Here is a 27,903-nt window from a genome sequence, read left to right on the forward strand (position 1 = left end):
TCAGTTAGCTTGACATGGAACGTGTAGAATATGAAGCTGCATAGTGCTGGCCCCAGGCCATTGCACAGCCCTCTTATTCCAGTTATGATCCCCTAAGCAACTCTTTGTTGATCTGACTCTGCATTCCATGAGACGGGAGTACTGATTGCTGGAAACATGGTGACCATGGTCTCTGCTGCCCACATCATCCAGGCCTGAGATCCAAAACCGTACCAGACTAACTAGAAATCTAGAAGCCCAATGCAAGGAGGAGAGTATTCTTATTGCCTAATGATCTCATCAGATGCTGGGAAAGACTGAGCCACAACAGACAGAATTCCTACCCTAGCTATGAATGCTGCAATTTCAACAGATCCAAGACTTATGACCTGCCCTGAGATAAAAACAACAACAACAACAACAACAAAACTGGAACTTGAATACTGTCCAGCTTCAGAAAGGTATGAAAGAAACACAGGGATACAGATTAGCAAGATGGTAGAATCTTTACCACCTTTCTTCATTGATGTAGAAGAGTGCTTGTTTCCATTAAATCAGACCTCCCCAGGAAACAGGTCCCATTCTCTCTGGCAGAGATTCAGGAACAGCTAATAAGGTGAAGCAGATATCCAAAAGAGCCACCACCGTGGCCACCAGCACAGAAGGCTGTCTCCGTAACCAGCAGACAGGTGGGCTCCAACCCCCCGGCTGCTGGCCCAACTGGCTGCAAAAGTAGCTGAGACCCATCCAGAAGCAGTACTTCCCTCGTGCTCCTGATGTCAGGCAAGTACCACAGAGGGTGTGACGGAAAAGACTCCAGACACGGAAATCATGGCAAAATGCCACCACAGGCTGATTCTCAGCAGGACTGGGAAGCAGGTGAAGAACACTGAGGAAAGAAGGAGCTTCCTCCACTCCCCACTCCCACCCCCCCACGGTGGACAGAGCACCCATGAGCACCGCACTCAGAGAGGTAACAGGCCCTTTACCCCTTGAATTAGACCATTCTGAAGACTACGTGTTGAGGAAAGGTTTCAGGTAGACCCATTAACATTGGAGTTGTCAAAGGTCCCAAGCAAAGAATTCAAGGAAGATGACAATACCAGCGTGGTACACACATGGTGGGAAAGGCCTTTTGGCTAATCACGATGCAACAACGCTTGACCTGTCAGTGTATTTTTCATCATCTAAGCCACGTGGAGCCGATGAAAAGCTTCAAGGACAGCAGTAAGGATCATAGTGACATGATAGATCATGCTAATCAGCAATGTGGAAGCCAGGCTGAAGAGGGGGCAGGTAGAGCAAGGGCCGTGCAGCGGCCGCCCGCCTTCGGGCAGGGCTCCCGCGGGGCCTCCCAAGCCGCCTTCTCCTCCAGATCGGCGGCGGCTCCGCGCTCAGGCCCGGCCAGCCTCTTCATGGGCTCCACGGCCGCGGCGGCCTGAGGGGTGACCCGGCGCCAGCGGCAGCGACCCAAGGACCGCGGGGCCCCACGGAGGCTGGAGCGCGGAGGAGGCCAGGAGGGCGCCGCTGAGCCAGGGGCCGCCAGCCGCTCGGGTCCCACCGACCTGGTCAGCTGCGGTTGCAGGTGGCATCAGCGGCAGCCCGGCGCTGTTAAAGCGGTTTTAATTACTGTGCTTTCTATTAAGTTTTAAAATTGGGAAGTGTGAGTCCTCCAACTTTGTTCTTCTTTTTCAAGATGATTTTGGCTATTTGGGACCTATTACCTTTCCACATAAATTCGATGATTGGCTTTTCCATTTCTGTGAGGAAGGCTGTTGGAATGTTTATTGGGATTGCATTGAAACTGTAACTCCCTTTCAGTAGAAGCGACATCTTAAAACTTGGTCTTCCAATCCATGAGCATGGAATGTCCTTACATTTATTTGGGTCTCTTGGATTTCTTTCAACAATGTTTTGTACTTTTCCATGTGTAAGTCCTTTACATCCTTAGTGAAATTTATTCCTAGGTATTTGATTCTTTTAATTATTGTTGTAATGGATTTTTGTTTTAATTTCCCCTTCAGAATGTTCATTACAATCTTCCTGATTTTAATAAATATTAAGAAATAGAAACAACTATTGGATATTTTGAAAGATGTAAACTCAAATAAAAAAATTTCAACTCAACAGAATTCCAGGGAAGATGCAGAGTAGGTTGCTCTGGGTCTTAGTTCCTCCACCAAGATGGCTCTTAAACAGGTAGGAACTGTCTGCAGCAACTGCTCTGGGGCTGCAGAGAACAGAAGAACACTGTACAGCATTCAGGGAAGTGGGAAGAATTGGCTGATAAACTCTGGTGGAGAACAGTGAGCTGCTCTCTCCGTGCAGCAGCTACAAGTGCCCATCCCTCACTCTTGTTCCCTCACTCTTGTAGTGGGTGTTCTTGGGGTCCAGTTCCTGGCTAGCTCACTGGAAATGGAAAAGGGTATAAAAATCCTCTTCCCTAAGAACAGGGGTTGACTCAGCTGATCAGTGATCATGGCTTTTTTTTTTTAATACAGTTTTATTGAGATATATTCACATACCTTACAATCATCCACAGTGTACAATCAGCTATTGACACTACCATCATATGAGTGTGCATTCATCACCAGAATCAACTTTTGAACATTTTGCTTACTCTAAATAAATAAATAAGTAAGTAAAAAAGAACACCCAAAACATTCCATCTGTGCTGGTTTGAATGTATTATGTCCCCCAAAACCCCATTACCTTTGATGCAGTCTTGTGTGGGCAGGAAATGTATTGCTTCTGACTGGGTTGGAGACTTTTGATTGGATGTTTCCATGGAGATGTGATCACTCAACTGTGGGTGAGATCTGTCATTGGATAATTTCCATGGAGGTGTGGCCCCACCCATTCAGCATGGGCCTTGATTAGTTCACTGGAGCACTATATAAGCTCAGGCAGAAGGAGCAAGCTTGCTACAGCCAAGAGGGACACTTTGAAGAATGCACAGGAGCTGAGAGAGGAGCTGCAGATGAGAGACAGTTTGAAGACAGCCATTGAAAGCAGACTCTTGCTCTGGAGAAGCTAAGAGAGGACAAACCCCCAAGAGCAACTGAGAGTGACATTTTGAAAAGGAGCTGTGGCCTAAAGAGGAATGTCCTAGAAGAAAGCCATTTTGAAACCAGAACTTGGAGCAGACACCAGCCACATGCCTTCCCAGCTAACAGAGGTTTTCCAGACGTAATTGGCCATCCTCCAGTGAAGGTACCCAATTGTTGATGTGTTACCTTGGACACTTTATGGCCTTAAGACTGTAACTGCATAACCAAATAACCCCCCTTTATAAAAGCCAATTCATTTCTGGTGTTTTGCTTTCCGGCAGCATTAGCAAACCAGAACACCATCCCACCCTACTTTTCATTTAGTTTTTGCCCCTATTTTTCTACTCATCTTTCTATACACTGTACAAAGGGAGTGTGAGCCATGAGATTTTCACAATCACACAGTCACACCATATAAGCTACGTAGTTATGCAATCATCTTCAAGAATTAAGGCTGCTGGGTTGCAGTTCAACAGTTTCAGGTATTTCCTTCTAGCTTTTCCAGTACACTAAAAACTAAAAAGGGATATCAATATAGCACATAAGAATGCCCTCCAGAGTGAACTCTCGACTCCATTTGAAATCTCTCAGCCACTGAAACTATTTTGTTTCATTTTCCGTCCCCCTTTTGGTCAAGACGTTTTTCTCAATCCCACGATGCTAGGCCCAGGTTTATCCCTGGGAGTCATATCCCACATTGCCAGGGAGATTTACAACCCTGGGAGTCACATCCCACTTAGTGGGGAGGGCAGTGAGTTCACCTGCCATGTGGGCTTAGAGAGAGAGAGAGAGGCCACATCTGAGCAACAAATGGATTCTCTGGAGGAGACTCTTAGGCACAATTATAAGTAGGTTTGGCTTCTCTGTTGCAGTAACAAGCATCATAAGGTCAAGCCCCAAAATCAAGGGCTCAGCCTACTAAATTGGTAGTCCCAAATGCTTGTGAGAACATCAGTAATAACCCAGGTGGGGAAGTCCAACATTTCTGCATTTTTCCCCCAGTTCCTCAGGGAGGCCCTGCAAATACATTTTTATTCTCCGCCCAGATTACTTTGGGATGAATCAGGATTTCACACTAACCTATACTAACTGCCAGATCTCACTTCCTATTCAAAGTTCCATGTAATTATGGTGTTTGAATAAACTGACCATACAAGTTAAATTATTTAGTGTGCTAGAAAAAAATATAGATCCTGCACCAAATAAATATCTCTTCCCTTGGTCTCACACAGAAGTTGAAGTTTTAAAACACAGTCAATATCGTCCTTTACCCTTTGGCCTGATTTGCTTTGGTCCTAAACAGATCCACTTCATTCATATCTCTAATTGAGTTTTGAACCCTTTTTCAGCTTTTTAAACAGTTGCTGTATGACGTAATATTGACATTCACAGCTCCCGAGCTCTAGCTCTGAGTGTCAGGTGTCAAACAGATACCCAAAGTTCCAGAGACTGACCAGGTTGTACACAAAGAGCTCAGCATCTCAGAATTGAGATAATCATTACAACTCAGCTTACAATCTAGGGACCATTATAATAAGCATTCCCCGAATAAGCTGTGCTCTAAGATTCAATTCTCAGCATTTAAACATTATAGTTAGCCCATATTAGTGACTCATTATAATGTTTATCTTTTCATTTCTGGCCTACTTCACTCAAAATGCTATTCTAAAGATCCATTCACCTAGTTGCATGTCTCACAGCTTCATTCCTTCTTGCAGCTGGTCAATATTCAAAAATTGTATGCATACACCACAGTTCACCATTCTGTTCATCAGTTGATGTACCCTTAGGCTATCTCCATCCATTGCAAATCATGAATACTGCCACCATAAACACCAGTGCGCAAATAACCATTCATGTCCCTGCTATCAGATCTTCCAAGTATATACCCCATAATGAGGTTGCATGACCTATGGCACCCACATACTTGTGGAACCACCACACTGAATGATCATGGCTTTTGATCAGCAAAGACAGTTGGCCGGGTCCTGGCTTTGAGCTACTGTTTCAACCCAACCTGGACAAAGGCAGTGGCAGACATTTTTTCAACTCCACCTCTGACAGGGGCAGAGGCAATGGAGATTTTAAGATGCAGTGTTTCCCTCAGGGCTATGGGGAAGAGTTAGCTGAAGGGCTTATTGGCTGAGAAGTCCAGGAAAACACAGCTTTAGTAAGCTATTGAAGAGGATTTTGGTGTCCTTCCTGATCCCCTCCCTATGGCACTTTGAAGCTTGTCTGTATGCCCTTTGTACCCTGTTTTGGCTGGGAAATACTGACTTGGGAAAGTCCTCTCTGGGTGAAGCTCATTCCAGAATTTACCCTCCTGGCAAATACAGTTAGAGACCACAAAAGGAGTGTGAAAAACTATAGAGGCAAAACAAGAACAAACAGAACAGATCAAGATTCCCAGAGAAGGAATTGAGGAAAGAAAGCTTTCTCTTGGAGGTGAAACAATGGCACAAAAATTGCAATCTTAACATTTTTACTGCCTATCCAGGACAAGAAGCAGATGAAGAAAAGGGGAAAAAAATCTGATTGGTTAAATATGAGCTATTCTAAAGGTCTAGAGTAAGTTGAACCAAGAGTCAAAGAAGAGTCTTAACCCAAAGCCAATCAACAATAAAACCCTAGGCAAGAGAGAGAAATTAACTTACAGAGTAAATTCATCAAGATAATCAGGTGCCTAGACATCAGCAAAAAATTACAAGGATGCTAAGAAACAGGAAGATATGGCCCAGTCAAGGGAAAAAATTAAAACTTCAGAGGAGACACAGAATTTAGAACAACTAATCAAAGATGTTCAAACAAATCTCCAAAATCAATTCAAGGAGATAAAGGAAAAACTGTCTAAAGAGATAAAGGATATTAAGAAGTCAATCTGTGAGTATAAAGAAGAATTTGAAAGTATAAAAAGAAACATAACAGAAATTATGGGGATGAAAGGCACAATAGAAGAGATTACACCAGAGGCATACAACAGCAGATTTAAATAGGCAGAAGAAAAAGAATCAGTGAATTAGAAGGCAGGACAATCAAAATTTTACAGAAAAGAATGGAAAAAATTGAACAGGGTTTCAGGGATTTGAACAACAGCATGAAGTGCACAAATAGAAGAATTATGGGTTTCTCAGAAGGATAAGAGAAGGAAAAGGGTGCAGAAAGAATATTTGAGGAAATAATGGCTGAAAATTTCCCAACTCTTATGAAAGACATAAATATACATGTCCAAGAAGGGTTATATACTTGAAATAGAATAAATTCAAAGAGATCTACCCCAAGATACATACTGATCAGAATTTTAAATGCCAAAGATAGAGAATTCTGAAAGCAGCAAGAGAAAAATGATTCATCATATATGAAGTCTCTGCAATAAGGCTAAATGCTGATTTCTCATCAGAAACTGTGGAGGAAGGAAGGCACTGGTATGATATATTTAAGGTACTGAAAGAGAAAAACTGCCAGCCAAAAATTCTTTATCCAGCAAAACTGTCCTTCAAAAATGAGGGAGACAACCCTTCTGGAAAGGCATAGCTCTGCATACTTCTTTGGAAAAGGGTTAAGAGTATGCCTGTGAACGCATTTTCATGTTTCGAGTTAGGTCCAGATATGTTGTCTGTTTTTTTGTCCATTATAATGAACACTTGCTCTAGAAATGTTTAAATAGAACGTAAGCTAAGAACTTAAATGGGCAATCTTTGGACTGTCAACTAGCCCATCTTAAATATTATGTTTTTAAGAAAAATAGTTTGAGCTTATTGATATTATACTTAACAGAATCCTTCTGCCACAATGATTAGAATTTATTGCCTTGCATTTATATATTGTATATATTTCCTTACCCATTTCTGAATTAAAGAGGATGTTCTTGTGTCTTAAGAATTCTGTTACACTTATCATTGTTTAGAGAGCCTGGTCAGTGACCAGACAAGTAAGAATTGGGTTTGTTCTCATGGCCCTTAGTGATCTGATGTGCCTGTCATAGGTGAGCGTTGATGCCCTCAGTAGGTGTGCATAGAAGAATCTTTATGCCTATTGCTTTATGCCTATTGTCCCCTAGGTCTTTGTGCATTGATTGTCAAGACTGTCAGAGGTACAGTCCATGGACAGGGTCCATCATTATCTTCCCAAGCAAGACCTGTCGTTAAAAGGCATTCCTAGCCAACAGATTTGAGTATGAATTCAAGAAGCCTGGGGAATGTAGTCAGTGATAAGTCTGTTGTTGCTTTTTGCCTTCTAATTTAGACTTCCAAAGGGGACTGAGAGCATTACCTTCTGTATGACAACTTTCAAACCTATTGAAACATAATTAAACAACAGTGAAATAAGACTTGGTTGAAACCAAGATGAAAACATGGATTAAGTAAGTGACTAACCATGTAGAAGCAATTAGTAACTTAGGTCTGAGGCCTTTTAAAATTTGACATTTGTAGGGCATAGTGTAGGTCTTCTAAAACAAAATAACCTGGTGATTAAAGTAGAGGGATGTATACAACGTGCTTCTAGATCATTGAAGCTTTACTGCTGACAAAGTTTCTTTCTCTCTCTGGCAAACTTTGATTCCTAAAACCCCAATCAGAACCTGGGGTAGGAAAAAGTGATTTTTTTTTCTGATTTTTAACAAATTAAAGCAAACCAAAACTTTTTATTGCAAGAAAGTCCATGATGTATAGCTGTAGTATTCAGGGTGCACACTGTTTCTAATAAAGTAGAACAATTATGTCATCACAAATTTTGAAACTCCTGCAAAAAGAGAGGTTGATCTGCTCCTGTTGGATTATGGTTTCATGATATCTTTCTCCCATAAGCTTGGAAAAACAATTATTGGAAGTATACATAATTGTCAGATTAATTTTAGGACATGAAAGAATTTGATGTAGTTGTCTCTCCTTAAGCATTCTGGTTTTCTTCCTTTATCATCAAGTGGACTTGTGATTCATTCCATACTCAAAGTAATATTTTCTGTGTTATGCTATTATACTTCAGAAGATAGTTTTGAGAAATAAAAAAGCAACACTTGTTATTAAAAAAAAGGAGAGTTTAAAATATTCACAGATAAACAGAAGCTGAGAGAGTTCATCAACAAGAGACCTACCCTAAAAGAAATACTAAAGGGAGATCTGCAAGCTAACAGGATAAGACAGAAGAGTGGATTGGAATAGTCTGAAGAAATGAAAATTATTGTTATGGGTAACTAAAAAGGTAAAAAGAGAGACACACAAAAAAAGATATGACATATAAAAACCAAAGGAAAAAGTGGCTGAAGTAAGTACTGCCTTTATAGTAATAACATTGAATGCTAACGGACTAAACTCCCCAATCAAAAGACACAGATTGGCGAAATGGATTTAAAAAAAAAAAAAAAAAACATGCTAAAACTATATACTGTTTATAAGAGACTCACCTTAGACCCAAATACAGAAATAGGTTGAAAGTGAAAGATATCCCATGCATATAGTAACAATAAAGAGCTAGGGTAGCTATACTCATATTGGACAAAATAGACTTTAAATGTAAAATAGACTTTAAATGTTATAAGAGACAAAGAAGAACAATATGTATTAATAAAAGGGGCAATCCACTAAGAAAAAAATAACAATCATAAATATTTATGCACCTAACCATGGTGCCCCAAAAATACACGAGGCAAATACTAGCAAAACTGAAGGGAGAAATAGACATCTCTACAATAAGACTTCAATATACCACTTTCATCAATAGATAGAATATCTAGACCAAGGATCAATAAGGAAACAGAGAACTTGAATAATATGATAAATGAACTAGCCCTAACAGACATATACAGAACATTGCACTCCAAAACAGCAGGATATACATTCTTCTCTAGTGCTCATGGATCATTCTCCAGGATAAACCACATGTTGGATCACAAAACAGGTCTCAATAAATTTTAAAATATTGAAATTATACAAAGCATCTTCTCTGACCATAATAGAATGAAGCTAGAAATCAATAACAGGCAGAGAACTTGAAAATTCACAAATATAAGGAAGTTAAACAATACTCTTAGTGGATCAAAGAAGAAATTGCAAGGAAAATCACTAAATATCTCAGGATGAATGGAAAAGAACACAATATATCAAAACTTATGGGATCCAGCAAAGGCAGTACTGAGAGGGAAGTTTATAGCCTTAACCACTTCCATTAAAAAAGAAGAAAGAACTAAAATCGAAGTCCTAACCACACGCCTGAAGGAACTAGAAAAAGAACAGCAAATTAATCCCAGAGTAAGCAGAAGGAAAGAAATAAAAATTATAGCAGAAATAAATGAAATTGAAAATTTAAAAACAATAGAGAGAATTAACAAAACCAAAATTTACTTCTTTGAGAAGATCAATCAAATTGACAAGCCCTTAGCTAGACTGACAAAGAAAAAAAGAAAGAAGATGCAAGTAAATAAAATCAGAAATGGGGGGTGGGGCATTACTACTGACCCTGTAGAAATAAAAAGGAGCATAAGAAGATACTATGAACAACTGTATGCTAAGAAATTAGACAACTTAGATGAAATGGGCAAAATCCTAGAAACACATGAACAACTACACTGATTCTAGAAGAAATAGACTTCAACAGACCAATTATAAGAGATTGAATTAGTCATCAAAAACCTCCCAAAAAAGAAAAGACCAGCCACCAGGACACACATTCTTCTCTAGTGATCACAGATCTTTCTCCAGAATGGATCATGTGCTGGGACATAAAAACAAGCCTCAATAAATTAAAAGAAAAAAAAATGAATTTGTTCAAAGCACATTCTCTGACCACAATGGAATACAAATAGAAGTCAATAACCATCAGAGGCTTGGAGAATTCACAAACACCTGGAGGATAAAAATGAGGGGGAGATGAAAACATTCCCAGATAATCAAAAGCTGAGGGACTTCATCACCAGTAATCAGCCCTATAAGAAATGCTAAAGGGAGTTGAGCAAGCTGAAAGGAAGGGACACTAAACAATTAACTGAAACTACATGAAGAAATAAGGATTTCCAGTAAAGATCACATGGTAAATATAAATACAAATACTACTGTATTTTTGACTTATAACTCCACTATTGGATCTAAAATACATAAACTGTAATGATAAATCAGTGGTTTTGGACTCAATGTAAAATATGTAATTTTTGACAAGAACTACATAAAAGTGGGGGAATGAGGGAGTACAGGAACATAGTTTATGTGTCATATTGAAGTTAAGTTGGTATCAAAGAAAAACAAGATTGTTATAGATTTAAGATGTTAAATTTAAGCCCCAAGGTAAACACAAAGAAAGTATCAGAGAATATGACCATAGAGATGAAAAGTAGAGTAGGGGCTCCAAGAAGTGGGGGAAGGGGCAATGGGGAGTTAAGAAATGAGAGTAGGGTTTCTGTTTGGGGTGAAGGGAAACTTCACCCCAAAGGAAGGTGATAACATTGCAACATTCTAAATGTGATTAATCCCACTAATGAAATGCTAGAGAGGGGGTGGAATGGGAAGATTTAGGCTATATATATGGTCCCACAATAGGAAAAAAAAAAAAAAAAAGACAGTCTAAATAGATAACAATTAAATGCCAAGGATGATCCTGGATGGGATCTGAGGATGGAGGAGAGGAGGCTCAAAGGGACACAGATGGGACACAAGGAAAAAAAACGGAAATATAGAATGTAAGCTTTATATCAATGTTGAATTTCTTGAACTTCTTAGCTGCACTTATGAGATTACATTAAAAGAATGTTCTTGTCCATGGGAAAGGTATAAGTGAATTATATTGTTTGTTCAAAGATATGTGCAGCTTGCTCTCATATGTTCAGAGGACAGAGCAATAGATGATGGATGATAGATAGGGAGGGAGGGAGAGAGGGAGGGAAAGAAACGGTGGTGTGACAGGATGTTAAAGGTGGTGGATCGGGGTATCGGGGGAGGGGGTTTGGGGTATGATGGAGTTCTATGTATGGGGTTTGTACTGTTTTTGCAATTGTTCCTGTAAGATTGAATTTATTTCAAAATAAAATTTATTAAATTTAAAAATAAAAGACCAGCACCAGACGGACATTATGTTGAATGAAAATAAGCCAGATACAAAAGGACAAATACGGCATGATCCCACTGCTATGAACTAATGATAATAAGCAAACTCATAGCATTAGAATCTAGAATGTAGGTTACCAGGAGATAGCTTGGGGTTGTTGATGAATGGAGAATTGATGCTTAACTTGTACAGAATTTCTGTTTAGGCTGATGGTAAAGGTTTGGTAAAGGTGATGGTAGTACATTTTCGTTGAGTGTAATCAACAGTACTGAAATATATAGATGAATGTGGTTAAATGGGGGAATTTAGGTTGTATATAATACTAGAATAAAAATTGAAAGATAAAACATAGGACTGTGCAACATGGTGAACCCTATTATAGATGATGGACTAAATAGTATAAGAATGTTCTTTCATGAATTATAACAAATGTATGATACTCGTACAAGATGGTAATAATAGGGTGGTATATGGGGAAAAATGAAGCTAATTTAAATAATGGATGATAGAACTATTTTAATAATATTTCATCAATCATAACAAAGGTAACTGTTTTAAAAAAATTGTACAATTATTTTTCAAAAGTGCACTCAATTGTAATAAATTTTCCACACTAATGCAAGGTGTTGGTGGTAGGGTGGTATATGGGAATCCTGTATTATATGTATGATTGTTTTGTAAACTCAAGTTCTCTAATAAAAAAATCTACTCGTTTCTTTCTCAAGCTTCTGGATAAGTTAAATTGAAAAGTAGCTTAGCCTGGGACTGCAATGGAAGACGTTGAAAAACTTTCAGTTTACAACTACTTATCTGTGTGAATCAGGATTTTTTCTCTATTGTTGCTGGTTTGAATCTATTATGTACCCCATAAAAGACCATGTTCTTTAATCCAGTCTTTTGGGGCAGACCTATTGTTGGTGGGACCTTCTCATTAGATTGTTTCCATGGAGATGTGACCCTGCCCATTCAAAGTGGGTAATTTACCAGTAGCCTCTATGAAAGGATAAAAGGCAGAGACATTTTGAAGAAAGCTCAGAGATGCTTAGAGAGAGAAGTCCAGAGACATTTTGCAGAAAGCCACTGAAACCAGAAACTAAATCAGGGACAGAAGTTTCAGCAAAGCCAGCCATGTGCCTTCCCAACTGACAGAAGAACCCCAGACGCCATTGGCCTTTCCTCAGAGAAGGTATCTACCTCTTGTTGTCTTAAATTGGACATGTTCGTGGCCTTGGAACTGTAAATTTGTGAACTAATAAACCCCCATTGTAAAAGCCAACCCATTCCTGGTATTTTGCACTTTGGCAGTTTTAGCAAACTGGAACACCATGTAACCAAAACAGAAGGCAGATGGAAATTTGAAGCTGTGGCAAATGGAAGGCTCTAGTTGACACTTTGCCCAGGTCTAGTAGGCCAAGTGGGGTCTGTTTAGGCCTGATGATGCAGTAAGAAACAGAACAATGCAGAACAAGTGTGGGACTGTGGTCTGGCAAGAGTTCCCTCATGTGGAAGTAGATGGGCCCTTGAGTGCTGGCATGGCCTATCCCCCAGCCCCAAGGCCTGAGTGTCCCTGACCTGGCTGGTTCCTTGCTCCTCATGGGCTGCACTGACCACTGAACTTCAGCACCCCTCTGAGAGGACCCAGGAGGCAGCAGGGAGCAGAGTTTCCCTTGTACTTTCTGCACTCATGCATATCCTCTGCACTGCTTGTTCACGTTCCCTAATCAACCGAAGTTAAACCTCTCCAAGTCATCATTCTCACCAATATTGGTACCCATTCTGAACTTCATGGTTTGGCCTGGCTCAACTAGACTTCTATTATTCTCTCTGCCAGGTTACTTCCCACTCCCACTTCTCTGGGAATTGTTGTCAGAGAACACACACACACACACACACACACACACACACCCCTCACATATATTCCAAATGAACCACAGGATCAACCCTTTTACATGTTTGGATCACAGGCCACGACTGACATGGAAGTGGGCCCTTCCCCTTGGATAGGGCAATTCCAGCTCCTTCTCCCATTTTGGCTCCATGCTAGGCCATAGCAGGCATGTTTAACCCAGGCTGGAGCAACGAATCTCTTCCTCATGTTTTCTGGAACTGGATCTGAGAGAAAAAGATCAGTCTCTACCTGGATGGCTGAACCTGGACATGTAAAATGTGTAAAAATATCCTTTGTAGATTTAACTGTGGAACCATGTAAATAGTTCATATAATTACAAACATAATTAAATTTATAAAGCAATTTTTAGAAATTACAAGTTAAGTTAAATAAAAATGACCCTAACGGAGTGAAGTTCTGACACACGCCACAATGTGGATGAACCTTGAAGACATCATGTTAAGTGAAATAAGCAAGACACAAAAGGACAAATATTGTTTGGTTTCACTTATATAAAATGCCTAAAAGAAGCAAACACATAGAGAAAGAAAGTAGATTAGAGGTTACCAGGGGCCAGGGGAAGGGAGGAATGGGACTTATTGCTTAACAGGTACAGAGTTTCTGTTTGGGGTGGTGGGATAGGTTTAGTAATGGATGGTGGTGATGGTAACAGAACCTTGTGAAAGTAGTTAATATCACTGAACTGTACATGACAGCGGATAAAATGGGAAAATTTGTGTCATATATGTATTACCACCATTAAAAAATTTTAATGAGTCTAACTGTACATGTAGTAGATGACATAACCACACAAAGAAGACTTTTCTGAGTAATTTTAAGTTATAGTCACTTGACTCAATAACTCAGGAACTATGGGTATGCATGTTTTCCATGATGTAGACTGGAAAACAAAGAAAGTTGATCTGCAGCAAGAGAGGGTAGTGGTACTTGTCATAATTACACTGAAAAGTGGAGATGAGAGATGGAAAAAGAGTATTAAGGGCCTTTTTGCTTTGAACTCCGTTCCTTATGAGTCTTAGTGGCATTTCTGTCCTAGGATTCCTGAAGTAAGCCCAGAATCTCCATAGTAGATCTCCCAATTCTGCCTAAGCTAAGATTTCTGTTCGTTTCAACCAAAAAATTCGCATGTATATATATAGAGAAACCCCGATTTCAGTATTTATATCCATCAAAACTTCCTGATTTCTCATTAAATAAATTTTTAATTAGTCAGCTTAATGAATTTGAATTTATTTAAATTAAATACCAATTAGCATGCTTTTTGCCTCCAGGCTTGCTGACTCATGGTCCAAGATGGCTGCAGCAGCTCAAACATGACATCCTACCACAATAATATCCTCAACCTCCTTCATATCCCTTATAAAAAAAACAAAACAAAACTTTATTATGGAAAATTTTTAAAATATTTGAAAGTAGACAGAATAGTACAATGATCCCAATGTGCCTATCATCTAGCTTTTACAACTACCACTACATGGTCATCCTATATCATCTGCATGTTCACACACCTTCCTCCTCCCCCCAGATTATTTTGAAGCAAATCCTAGACTTTATATTATTTCTTTGGTAAATATTTCAGAATATAGTTCTAAAAGATACAAATTGTTTTTAAAACTCTCCGTAATACTATTATCACCCCTAAAATTCTGACAATCATTGGTCAGTGTCAAAGATAAAATATTCTTTATTTAAACAACACGGTTGCATGGAACCTAGAATGTAGCTTACAAGGGGTGTCAGCATGATTGTGAAAACCTTGTGAATCGCACTCCCTTTATCCAGTGTAAGGAAGGATGAGTAATAAAATGGGGACAAAAACTAAATGAAAAGTAGGGTGGAATGGGGGGGATGATTTGGGTGTTCTTTTTTACTTTTATTTTTTACTCTTATTCTTATTCTTTATGGTGTAAGCAAAATGTTCAAAAATAGATTGGGGTGATGAATGCACAACTATATGATGGTACTTGTTGCAGCCCAAGAGGGCCTTGCCAGAAGACAACAAGCATTTTCTGATACATGAACTTTTATTCAGGGCTTACTTACAGGGTGAGAAGTCACGGAGAGATCATGACAGTTCTCTCAGGCCAGGCAGGTACCACATTCTCAGGGAAGATGACTGAGCAATGCAAAAAGGGCAGAAAGCCTTTTATAAGGGTTTAAGACAAAGGCCCTCCTAAGGGTGGGGGGAGCATAGATGCAGAAACAGGTTACTTTGACCTGGGGGGTGGTGCAGGAAGGACTAGAATAGCACTTGAACAATTACATTTTGCTCTTTTTGTGAGACTAAGAGCCTCTGACTTCCTGCCTGCTTGCATAAAGTTACATTTTAAGATCAATTTACCCTTTTTCTCTTTACTGGCTTTGAAAGACAACAGGTTAAACATTTAGCTGCCTAGGTCATGCAAACTGCTGTGCACCAAAGATCTGCAGGCCTGTTTTGCTCAGGCCACAGGTTGCCACAGTACTGTGAACAGTTGATTATACACCATGGATGATTGTATGGTATGTGACTATATCTCAATAAAACTGAATTTATTTAAAAAAAATATATCCTGGAGATCACTCCACAGTAATAGGGAAATTTCTTATTCTTTGTACAGCTACATAGTACTCCATTTGGGGATGTGCCATAATCTATTCAATTAGTCCTCTATTGGTGGACATTTGGGTTATTTCCAGTCTCTTGCGATTATAAACAGAGTTCAGTAAATAGCCTTGAACATGCATCTTTTCATATTTTTGCCACTGCATCTCTGTGATAGACTGACTAATATTAAGGGAAAAAAAACTGACAGTACCAAATGCTAGTGAGGATGAGGGGCAAGTGGAAACTCATACATTACTAACGGGAATGCAGAATGGTATGGCCACTTTGGAAAACAGTTTGGCAGTCCCGTATGAAGTTTAACACACATTCACAATATGACCCAGCAGTCCTATCCATAGGTGTTTACCCAGGGGAAATGAAAACTTACATTCACACAAAACCTGTCTGAACCTGAACATTTACAGAGACTTTATTAATAATCAACAAAATTGGAAATAACCTAAATGTCCCTCAACTGATGTATAAACAAACTGATACATTCATAGAATTGAATACAATTCAGCAGTAAAAAGGAAAAAACCACAGATAAATTCAACATGCATGAGTCTCAAATGCATTCACTAAGGGAAGAAGCCAGACTTAGAAGAGGAGAGATTCTATGATTCTATTTATAGGACATTTTCAAAAAGGCAGATCAATAGAGACAGAGAGTAGACCAGTGGTTGCCAGGGGCTGGAGTGACAGGTTTGACTACAAAAGGGCAACGTGAGGGAATTTCTTGTCCTGAGGGAATATGTTGTATAAGTACAGAATTTGACTGGTCTTTGGCCCTACTTCCTGAGAGATATCCCCTAAATATTTGGAATCCTCCCCCTTCCCCATGATAGAAGTCTCTTTTGTTATTCATGGTTGGCCACAGACCACAATTTGAGAGTTTATACTAATGAGATGACTCAGGGTAGGTGCGTCCACACCAGTCTTGGGGTGGGGACTGGCTGCACCAAAAAGGCCAACCATGTGACTAGAGGAATGGGCTTTCAGGCGGACCTCCAGGAGGTGAAGGGGGCTGGGAATTGAGATAACCAGGTGGGCACTGATCCAATTAATCTTGCTTACATCATGAGACCCCAATATAAACCCTGGATGCTGAAGCTGTGCGCTTCCTGATTGGTAACACACACTGACTTAACAGAAGGGTATTGCATCCTGACTTCATGGGGAGAGGACATGGGAGCTTTCAATTGGCAGATCTTCCCAGACCTTGCCCTATGCACCTCTTCTTATTTGTATCCTTTTAACTATAATAAACCCAATCACAAGTATAGCACTTTCCTGAGTTCTGTGAGTTTTTGCAGCAAAACCTGACAAGTGTGGGTGGCCCAGGAACTCTGGAACATGGGGTGTCTGAAGTGAGGGCAATCTAGGACAGTGCCCTTAACCAGTGGAATCCAACATAACCCTGGATAGAGTCAGAATTGCATTGCATTTGGTGTCAGGAGTTATGGCAGAACTGTTTTATATTTTAACTGTGTTTGATGTACACAATTATATGTGTTTGTCAAAACCCATAGAATTGTACATTTGAAAGAGCAAATTTTACTGCATGTAAATTAGACTTCCATAAGCAGGACTTAAAAAAAAAAAGGTAAATGCACAGATAATTTTGTCAGTTAGTGCCAAAATTCCCTCTTCCATAGGCTGAACAATGTCCCTAAAGATACCAGGTCCTAAACCCGGGAACATATAAATGTTACCCTATCTTATCTTGAGATAGGTCGATTATCCTGGATTATCCAGATGGGCCCTAGATGTAACCAAACAGAGGAGGTGACGTGAACACAGAGCAGAGGGAGATTTAAAAATTGCTAGAAGACAGAGCAAGGGGCCATAAGCAAAGAATACAGCTCTAGACATTGGAAAAGGAAAGGTAAAAGATTCTTCCCCAGAGCCTCCAGAGGGAACATGGCCCAATCAACACCTTAGTTTCAGCCCAGTGAACCCGTTTTGGACTTCTGACCTCCAGAACTATAAGAGAATAAATCTGCATTGTTTTAAGTCACCGCATTTTTGATCATATGCTACAGCAGCAACAGGAAACTAATACACCCTACATAAGAGTTGTGCCATTCTGCAGTCTCGCCACAAGGGTAAGGTGAGTCTCTTTTTTAAGAATAAGGAAAACTTCCTCAAGAGCCCCTCATGTCACTTGGCAGGATTGCCCATTCCTAAACCAGTCACTGGCAAGAGTTGTGAGGCAACCCCGTACTGCCTCCACCTCTGCCCAATGGCTGCACAGGAGACCATGCTCTCCTAAGGCACACGCTTGATTCTGAACCAATACCAGGGTTCTACCCTGAAGGCAGGAGAGGGGGATGGCTGTTGAATTGCCAACTAATAATTACCTCAAAAAATATTTGTGGGAAAAAAAAATTCCTCAATTCAATATAATTTTATAAAAGTTAACTTTTGCAGTAGACTCTCTGAAGGGCCATCAGCTATAACTTCCCAGCACAGGGCTTTTCCTCAGTCCAGAGCCATCTGGCTCTGGGCTTCCCTCTCCTTCTGATACTGGTCCAAGGCAGTGGATTCTCTGCCTGATGCACTCAAATGACCAGTTCCTGAGACACCAGGGTTTCAAAGAGAGAAAGAGTTTACTGGTAGGTGTGGAGCAGGAGATCAGATGGCCTATTGGTCTAAAAATCTGTCTCTCTGAGTCTAAGGAGTTCAAGGTTATTATGGATCCAAACAAGGGGAGATGAAATCATTACCATTTTGATAGCAAGTATAGGTAGAAACAATTTATAAATGTAAAGGAGTGAAACTGTGCTGGAACCAAATTAATGGTTAGTTCTGAGCTGATTCAACTTCCTCCATTAGCATTAGGGGGTGTTGCCCTTGTGATTACAAGTTTCTAAAGGAAAAAAGGAAAAAAAAAAACGGATAAAGGGAGTACCAGCTTTTTACAATCACAAAGGCACAAGATAAAGGCTATACAATCATTATCAGAAATCAACACAGCTGCATTACAGTTCAGAGATTTCAGGTGTTTCCCTCTGTCTACTCTAATACACCAGAAAGTAAAAAAAGGAATATCTATACAATGATTCAGTAATCATAATCATTCCCTAAATCCTACTTCCTCCATTACACTTCTCTTTCCAGAAAAGGCAGGGCCCAGCTGAGCTCTGGCTGTGAGTCATCGAGGTTATATAAGGCCTGTGAACACACTGCTTCATCCTCCAGAAAGAACATCCCTTTTGGAAATACTGACACAGACCTATAAAGGGAACCTTGTCTGTTTTCTCCCTGTTTTTGCTTTCCTCTGACTTATTATCCTAGAATTTCAGAGCCACAAAGTCCCCTAAAGGTAATAGTAATAATAGTGCTAAGGACTATAGTTACCATTTATTGAGCATTTACTATGCCCCAGGCACTTTGCATTTATTATCATCTTTAATCCCCAACTCCTCTCCATGAAGTAGATAGTATCGGTCCCATCTGATAGATTTTGAAACCAAGAAAAAGAAAGGCTAAGGTATCCAAGATAAACGCTGGCACCAGGATTCAAACCCAAATCTTTAGGATTCCAACCTTATGCTTTCGAACAGGATGAAGTCCAGCGCTTTTTGTTCTCCACGTGGGAAAGGACCAGGGGTGGTGGTCGGGATGCAGCAAGCTGCCAAGGGAATGCCTGCTCCCCAGAGAGCAGCAAGCAGCTCACATCAGCTTTTCTTTCTCCTCCACAGGATTTACAAATCGTCATGTAACTAAGTTGTGTCAGAAAACGTTTTTGCCTTTTCATAGGAGGAGAGCAATGCACATTTTCTCTTGTGATTTTCTCATTTATCTGGCTTTATTGGGGGGAAAAAAAAAGCAACTACACCATCACCATGAAGAGTCCTTTCCAGTTTACGAAATGCTTTCAAATACTTTCTCTCATGTGATCCTTGCTATAGATCTGTGAGGCAGAAAAATATGATTATCTCATTTCACAGATGAGGAAACTAAGGCTCAAAGAAGTTACCTTACCTGTCCAAGGTCATACAGATCAGTATGTATACAGATCAGCCTCAGAGCCAGAAGTAAGATCTGGGTTGTGTCCCTGAGTAGGAAACTCACTTGGCTATGAGGGTCTGACATTCTTTTATGAATTTTAGATTCATATTTTCAAGTTAAGAAACCTAATTATGTTTTTGATTGGCTGAGATTGTACTGAATTAATCAATCCACTCAGGGAGAAATGGCATCTTTGCTATCTCTGATCTTGCAAGCCTTTCAAGGAGAGTCTGATATTTTTTCTTAATTGAGACACTGTGCATTTTTTGCTGAGTTTATTCCTTTATAAATTGCCAGTGTAGCTAAACTGAATAACATCTTGGGTTCTGTTATGCTTTTTTTCTAATTGCTTTTGCATTATTTTATTTTCAGTTAGTAACTTGATATTTGGCTTAACTCTCCTGTTGCTTCCAAGAGTTTTTCAGTTGATTCTTCTCAGTTTTCAGAAGAGAATATACCATCTGCAAATATTTAAAAAAAAAAAAAAAACCTGCTTTCCTTATCCCAACATGATTGTTCTTTTTACCACATGACATTGTGCTTTTCCATAGCTCTGCATTTTCTGGATGACTAAAAGGCTCCTTTAAGTGCCAAAATATTTAGAAATATAACTGCTTAAACTGGAAATCTTTCTCAAATGAATTACAATATGTAGTGAAAGAAATAAAGAAAGAGAGAAAGGGAGGGAGGGAGGGAGGAAGAAACCTGTGACTTTGACTGCACAACTCATCCTTCCCTCCCTCTCTTGGGAGCTGCCCCTCCCTTTCTTTAGGGAACAGCCCTACCCCCACTCCACAAGGTCTTGGCAAGACTGTCCATCATTTGATCCCACTTACATGCCCCTAAATAGGCCCTGAGTCCACCACAAGCTGACCCAAGTTGTCTTCCAAGAATGTGTACCTTGAGAGAAGGGCCATTGGTCCAGAAGGATATTGGAGCAGAATCATCCGGAAAGCAAGCCCCTAAGAGGTCGCCCAGGGAGAGGATCTAAGATGGTGACATAGAGAGGCGTGGAAGCTAAGTAGTCCCCATGGAACAACTAAAAAAAAAGCAGAAACAACTAGTAAATAATCCAGAATAACTGCGGGGGGACAAATGAGACTGTCCACTCATCATACACCAACCTGAATTGGGAGGAATGCCGAAGATCACAGCATAAAATCTGTAAGTAAAACCTGCGGAACCAAGTCGTGGGACCCCCTCCCCCATAGCCCAAGCTGCAAAGCCTTGTGGTGCCAGAGAGAGGCTCTCTCCCAGCAAGCGAATATAGCTCAGCTGAGCTCCAACTGGGGTTTTAAGTAGCGAGTGTGAACTGCTCACTACAGGTACGAATCCCCAAAAAACAGACAGAGGCGTTGGGTGAGTCTGACCTTGGAGAGCTGGAGGGTCACCCTGGACTAGGTCTGAAGGGGACTATCTGTTTCTTTTTTGGCTCATTGGAGAAAGCCCCAGCCATTTTCAGTTCCCAGTGCTGTGACTCAGAGAAGGGTGGAGATAGCACAAGCAGAGAGAGAGAGACCACTGAAATGCTAATGACCTCCCTACAGGGGGTCTATCTTCTCTAAAAGGAAAGGGGTGGGGCCCTTTCCATTCAGAACCAGACCCCAGAGCCTAGGGGAACATGGCCACACCTCCTCATACCAGTCAAGAATTATAGGCTAACAGGTGCTACCTGCTGGGCAGAAAATCACAGTGACCTGAGGCATCACAGGCTGTTCCAATTTTCTAAGACACACCCTCAGGGAAACCAGAAAGTGAATATGTCTTCCCTCTGGGACCTGAGCCTGTTCTGGTCTGGGAAAACCTGATTGGGGTAACCAAGGAAACCATGCCTAGACAACAGAAAATTACAACCTACACTAAAAAAAACAAAGTTATGGCCCAGTCAAAGGAACAAATGTACACTTCAACCAAGATACAGGAATTTAAACAACTAATGCTAAATCAATTCAAAAAGTTTAGAGAAGATTTCATAAAAGAGATAGAGGCTGTAAAGAAAACACTGGGCATATACAAGGCAGAAATCGAAAGTTCAAAAAAACAACTAGTAGAATCTATGGAAATGAAAGGCACAACAAAAGAGATGAAAGACACAATGGACACATACAACAGCAGATCTCAAGAGGCAGAAGAAAACACTCAGGAACTGGAGAACAAAACACCTGAAAGCCTACATGCAAAGGAGCAGACGGAGAAAAGAATGAAAAAATATGAGCAATGTCTCCAGGAACTTAAGGATGAAACAAAGTACAAGAATGTACATATCATTGGTGTCCCAGAAGGAGAAGAGAAGGGAAAAGGGGCAGAGGCAATAATAGAGGAAATAATTAATGAAAATTTCCCATCTCTCATGAAAGACATAAAATTACAGATCCAAGAAGCACAACGTACTCCAAACAGAATAGATCTGAATAGGCCTATGCCAAGACACCTAATAATCAGATTATCAAATGTCAAAGACAAAGAGAAAATCCTGAAAGCAGCAAGAGAAAAGCAATCCATCACATACAAAGGAAGCTTAATAAGACAACGTGCGGATCTCTCAGCAGAAACCATGGAGGCAAGAAGGAAGTGGTGTGATATATTTAAGATACTGAAAGAGGAAAACCGCCAACCAAGAATCCTATATGCAGCAAAGCTGTCCTTCAAATATGAGGAAGAGCTCAAAATATTTTCTGACAGACAATGAGAGACTTTGTGAACAAGACACCTGCCCTACAGGAAATACTAAAGGGAGCACTACAGAGTGATAGAAGACAGGAGTGTGTGGTTTGGAACACAATTTTGGGAGATGGTGGCACAACAATGTAAGTACACTGAACAAAGATAACTATGAATACGGGTTGAGAGAGGAAGGTTGGGAGCATGTGAGACACCAGAAGAAAGGAGGAAAGATAAAGACTGGGACTGTGTAACTTGGTGAAATCTCAAGTGCTCAACAATTGTGATAAAATTTACAAATACGTTCTTTTACAAGGGAGAACAAGCAAATGTCAACCTTGCAAGGTGTTAAAAATGGGGAGGCATTGGGGGAGGGATGCAATCAACGTAAACTAAAGACTGTAACTAACAGAATCATTGTATTATGCTTCCTTTAATGTAACAGAGGTGATATACCAAGGTAAATGCAGATAAGAAGCGGGGATAGGGGAGGCATGTTAGACACTTGACATTGGTGGTGGTGTCTGAATCTTTACTCTACTTTGTTTTAAGATTATTTTTCCTTTTGTTGCTTCCTAGCTGTCAATTTTTTTCCCTCTTTCTTTTGCCTCTCTACCTTCCTTGACTCTCCCTCCTGCCTTGCAGAAGAAATGTAGATGCCCTTATATAGATAGTGGTGAAGGTGGTGAGCACATAAATATATGACCATACAGAGAACCATCCATTATTTACTTAGGATGGAATGTTTGGTGTGTGAACAAAATCATGTTAAAAAAAAAAAATGTGTTGATGACAAAACCTCGAGGGCAAAATACTGAGTGAAATAGCCAGACACATAAGGACAAATATTGCAGGGTCTCACTGATAGGAACTAATCATAATATGTAAACTCACAGACATGAAATATAAGGTACCAAGATATAGGACGAGGCTTAAGAATGGGGAGCAGTTGCTTAGTATGAGCAGAATGTTCAACTAGGATGAACTTAAATGTTTGGAAATGAACAGAGGTGTTGGTAGCAAGATGTGAGAATAACTAACAGTTCCGAATGGTGCATGAATGAGGTGGAAAGGGGAAGCTCAGAGTCATATATGTCACCAGAAGGAAAGATGGAGATCAAAAGATGGGAGTGTAAAAAAACTGAATCCTATGGTGGGCAATGTCCATGATTAACTGTACAAATATTGGAAATCTCTTCCATGAACCAGAACAAATGTATGACAATACAATTAGAAGTTAATAATAGAGGAGCATATAGGAAAGAAATATATACCTATTGCAAACTATATACTACAGTTAGTAGTATTTCAACATTTTTTCATAAAAAGTAACAAATGTACTATACCAACACTATGAGTAAACAATTGAGGGGGGTTGGTTAGGGATATGGGAGGATTCGAGTTTCCTTTTCTTTGTTTCTTTTTTCATCTTTCACTTTATTTCTTGTCTGGAGTAATAAAAAGTTTCTAAAAATTGAACAAAAATTAAGTGTGGTGATGGATGCACAGCTGTATGAGGGTACTGGGGCAACTGATTGTACACTTTGGATCTTTGGATAATTGTACAGTAGCTGAACAATCCCAATAAAAATTAAAAAAAAAAAAAGAGGTCATCCATGAGTTTTTGCTTCTAAGATCCTTGGGGATTCCCTGATTTTCATTTCTCCCAAAGCCTGACTGTCCAAGATCTCCTTTGATTCCAGGATCTACCCAATGTCTTTCTAATACATTCTCTTTGCTTAGGTTAGCTTCTGTTGCAAATGATACAGATATTGGTGTCAAAAAGTTGGTTGCAGACAGTAGACCCTCTAGGAAATAGGAGCTATTTGGAATGATTTGTGGCAGAGACTGCTAGATGTTCACCCAAACCCTTCTCCCCATTTTGCATATGGGTAGAATTGTAGCCAGGCACATGGCTGTCCCACTTTCTTAACCTCCCTTGTGGTGAGGGGTGGCCATGTGTCTATGGAAGTGGTACATGCTCTGAATCAGCATCCCATACGTGATGCTATTTCCCTATGTCTGGATTCTCACCAGTAGAGTACAAGGAGAAACAATGTGTGCCACTTCTAGATCTGGATGTTAAGATACATAGCATGCCTCCTCTGTTCTCTTCTCCTTCCCTACCAACTAGAACTAAGAAGTAAGGGAAACCCAACTTCATCTATGCAAAAGACAACACCGCCCATGGGGTGGTAGAATGATGACATGGAAGAAACCTGGGACCCTGGATGTCTAAGGAGCAAAGCTGCCTTGGACCACACACCTCAGGACTGTTAAATGAGGGGAAATAGGCCACTGTGTTTGTGTTTTTTATACGGGAGTTTAGCTTTTTCTCTAACTGATCCATGGTTATTGAACTGAGTTGCGGAGCAAGACATAGAGACTTTTGATCATATTCCAGAATGGGAACTAGCAGCCCATGGAACACAGCAGTTAAATAAATTATCACTTTTGGTCACTTGGGACTTTGAACCAGCTGAAGCCAAAACTCACAGCAATCTAAAACAGAGGTGATGCTGATTGTTGAAACCAATAGAATGGCTGCTTCTGAAGGCATCAGAATCAAATTGGGAGAATGACAAGCTGAAATCTTGAGATTTTTGCCTCAAGGCATAGATTGAAACCTGGGGCTTTTCTGAGGTCAAGTGAAAAATCTTTCACTGTCTGAGGCCATGGGGTTGAAATTGCTGAAAGTCAAACTCAGATTCAGGAAGTTGCTGGATTTCAAATCAGATGATTACCTAGCTATACTTGGTCTCTTTTATGAAATGATAGTGTTATCTGGAGGTTTCTGAGAACTTGGAGAGTCTCAACCTGCTGACTAGTCTGCATTCTTTCCTAAATGCTATGTCCCTGCTACTCAGCTAGTAACCTAATTCCATCATGGAGAGTATAAAGTGTTCTCATAGCAATGTCCTACATTTATTTGAATTGGTTTTCATTGCCCTTTATGCTCTGCCAGTACCATAACCCAGGGGTTTACTGAAAGCTTTTCACAAAGTCATGGTATGTCACACATTGCCTCCTATTAGGGAATTCACTTTCCAGCAAAAGTGGCAACGGGCTAATGCCAACAGGATTCACTGTCCCCATAATGAGCCCCACCCATGATCCAGGAGCAGCTGACCTCATAAAGTATTGGAATAGCCTTGTAGAGGCTTGTGGTGCCCACTGGGAAATAACTGTTTGCTCTCCTACGGAAGTGGTATATGCTCCAAATCAGCATCCCACACGTGATGCTGTTTCCCTGTGTCTCCCTCTCTCCAAAAGGTACCACCAATGGACTGACTCCCAGTAGCTTTTCTTCCCTAAAGTAGTAGAATTTAGAGCTAAGTGCATGGCCACTCATATTTTTCAGCCTCCTTGGCAGTTAGGCATGGCCATACGATACATACTAGCAGATAAGATGTAAGTAGATGTGACATGTGGTGGCTTTAAATGACCTTTCATAGGAGAAAGGACCCTTTGTGTTCTTCCTCATCTTTTCTTCCATCCTGCTGTCTAAAGTGTCATCTTGAACCATGAGGCAAAGTCATACATAGCACAGGAAAAAGATAAGGAAACAGGGTCCCTGACCTCTTGGAGCACTATCTCTGCCCTAAACCACTTTTAGACTTTTGTGTGAGAGAAAAATAAACTTTGAATTCTTTTAAGGCACTATTATTATGGTTTTCTGTTGTTCATTGAAGTCAAACCGAATCCCAACCAATACAAGGAGTTCAGGAAACAAGGGGACGAACTGCTCATGGTGACACTTAATGATCCACATTAAATGTCTGGCCTCCTGCCCTGAGACTCTAGACTCTACTGGTTTAAAGGTTTAAGGCCTCTCTGGGCTATCTATTGCTTGGTAACAAAAAACCCCAAAATTTGTGGCTTAAAACAACCATTTATTATTCTCACGGTGCTGTGGGTTTGGCTAGGCTCAGCAGGGTGGTTCTTGATTGGAGTCTCTGAGGAAGTTGCAGGCTGATGATAGATAGAGCTGGAGAGATCTGAATCCTTGACTGGGCTGAACATCCAAGGCGACTTCTCCATTCACACCTCTGGTGCCTCATTCATGCCTCCAAAGGGCCTATCTCTTCAGCAGAAAAATATGAACTTCTTGCATGGGGCTCAGGGCTCCAAGAGGGTGGGAGTGGAAGCCGCCAGTCCAATAAAGGTTTGACCCAGAACTGACAGAGCATCATCTCCACCACATACAATTGGCTAGGAAGCCTCAGGACCAACCCAGATTCACGGGAAGGGGAAATAAACTCCATCTCTTGACTGTCAGGGTAACAAGGAATTTGTGGCTCTCTTTAATCCACCACAGAGCCCAAGGGAGGAAAGCTTCTATGAGGGGACACAACAGTGGTTCCTCTAAAGACGGAGACTGACATCTGGCCACTTTGACTCCTCGGGCCACAAAGCAAACATCAAAAATAGAGGAAGGGAGTGCAGGGCAAGATGGCGGCATAGGGAGGTGTGGAATTAAGTTAGTCCTCTAGAACAGCTAGTAAGCAGCCAGGAACAACTAGTAAATAGTCTGGAATATCCATGACTGGACACACATTGTACAGCAGTCTGGAATGGGTGAAAAGGCCGAGACTGCAGCGTAGAACCAAATGGAAATGTCCTCATATAGATTGTGGTGGTGAATGCATAACTATGTGAGTATACCAGGAACCACTGATTGTTTTTTTTTTTTTCTGTTTGTTTGTTTTATTTAGTCACAGAACAATTTAAGAGTCAATGAAAGTCTGCTTAATGATCATACATGACCCAGTGGAACTCCCTTTTTCTCATATATGAATGAGTCATGTTTTATAAAAACAAAGTAGAAACACGCAGGCTACCTAGCATTAGTTCAAGAGTCCTCACTTACTGGTGGTGAGAGTCTGGGTAAGTCATTTGACTTCAACCTCTGTTTCCTAACTAGTTAAATGAAGATACCACCACCTGCTCTGATTACCTAGTTTGGCCAGAAAGATCAAATGTTCTACAGTCGTAAATGTATTTGGTAAATTTTTCTGTAAGCACATAAGTTGTTATCATAAAATCAGCTAACAATGTACATTGCTTCTAAATAACGTTCTAAAGCCCCAATCTCAATAAAAGTCTAAATTTTTATATGTTCAATTTAACATCTCTCATTGGAAAAGCAGTTCATTTTCTCAAAGATCTCCCAAATTCTAATTGTATTCAATCCCCCAGACCTGTAGGTGCATATTTTCTCACTTGACTGTGAGCCCCGCAAGGTCAAATTCTGTCTATCCATCTCTATCAACCACCAGAACCAACCAAAGAACCCTGAATGAATGAACCACTCAACCCATCAATGGATCAGATACTATTCGCCGCATCTTACAAAAAAGTAAGCTGAAACTTAAGAAGAAAGAGATAAATTGGGGGTGTGGGGTTGGGGTGGTCACACAAGTTAGAGGCAGGTCTGGGACGCAAACCCAGGACACCTGATTCCAGCAGCGAGAACGGTGGTCTCCGTGATAACAGCGACCGCACATCACTGTGAAGCCCTTCCCCGCCTCGCTCCTTCTCCCCGGCCCCGCGGCAGCCAGTATCCGCGATCCCGGCTTTCTACGGCTTGGGTCCTGATGTCGGGGACACTTCCACCCGGGTCCTGGCGGCTCCCTGCAGAGCTCGGCTCCTGCAGATCCGCCCCACAT

At 40.6% G+C, this 27,903-nt stretch overlaps 1 pseudogene; it reads right to left on the reverse strand.

Moving 5' to 3' along the window:
* Positions 1 to 27,903, reverse strand: LOC119545321 (annotated as a pseudogene).

The sequence above is a fragment of the Choloepus didactylus genome, chromosome 10 (assembly GCF_015220235.1).
Source record: "Choloepus didactylus isolate mChoDid1 chromosome 10, mChoDid1.pri, whole genome shotgun sequence".
Lineage (NCBI taxonomy): Eukaryota > Metazoa > Chordata > Mammalia > Pilosa > Megalonychidae > Choloepus > Choloepus didactylus.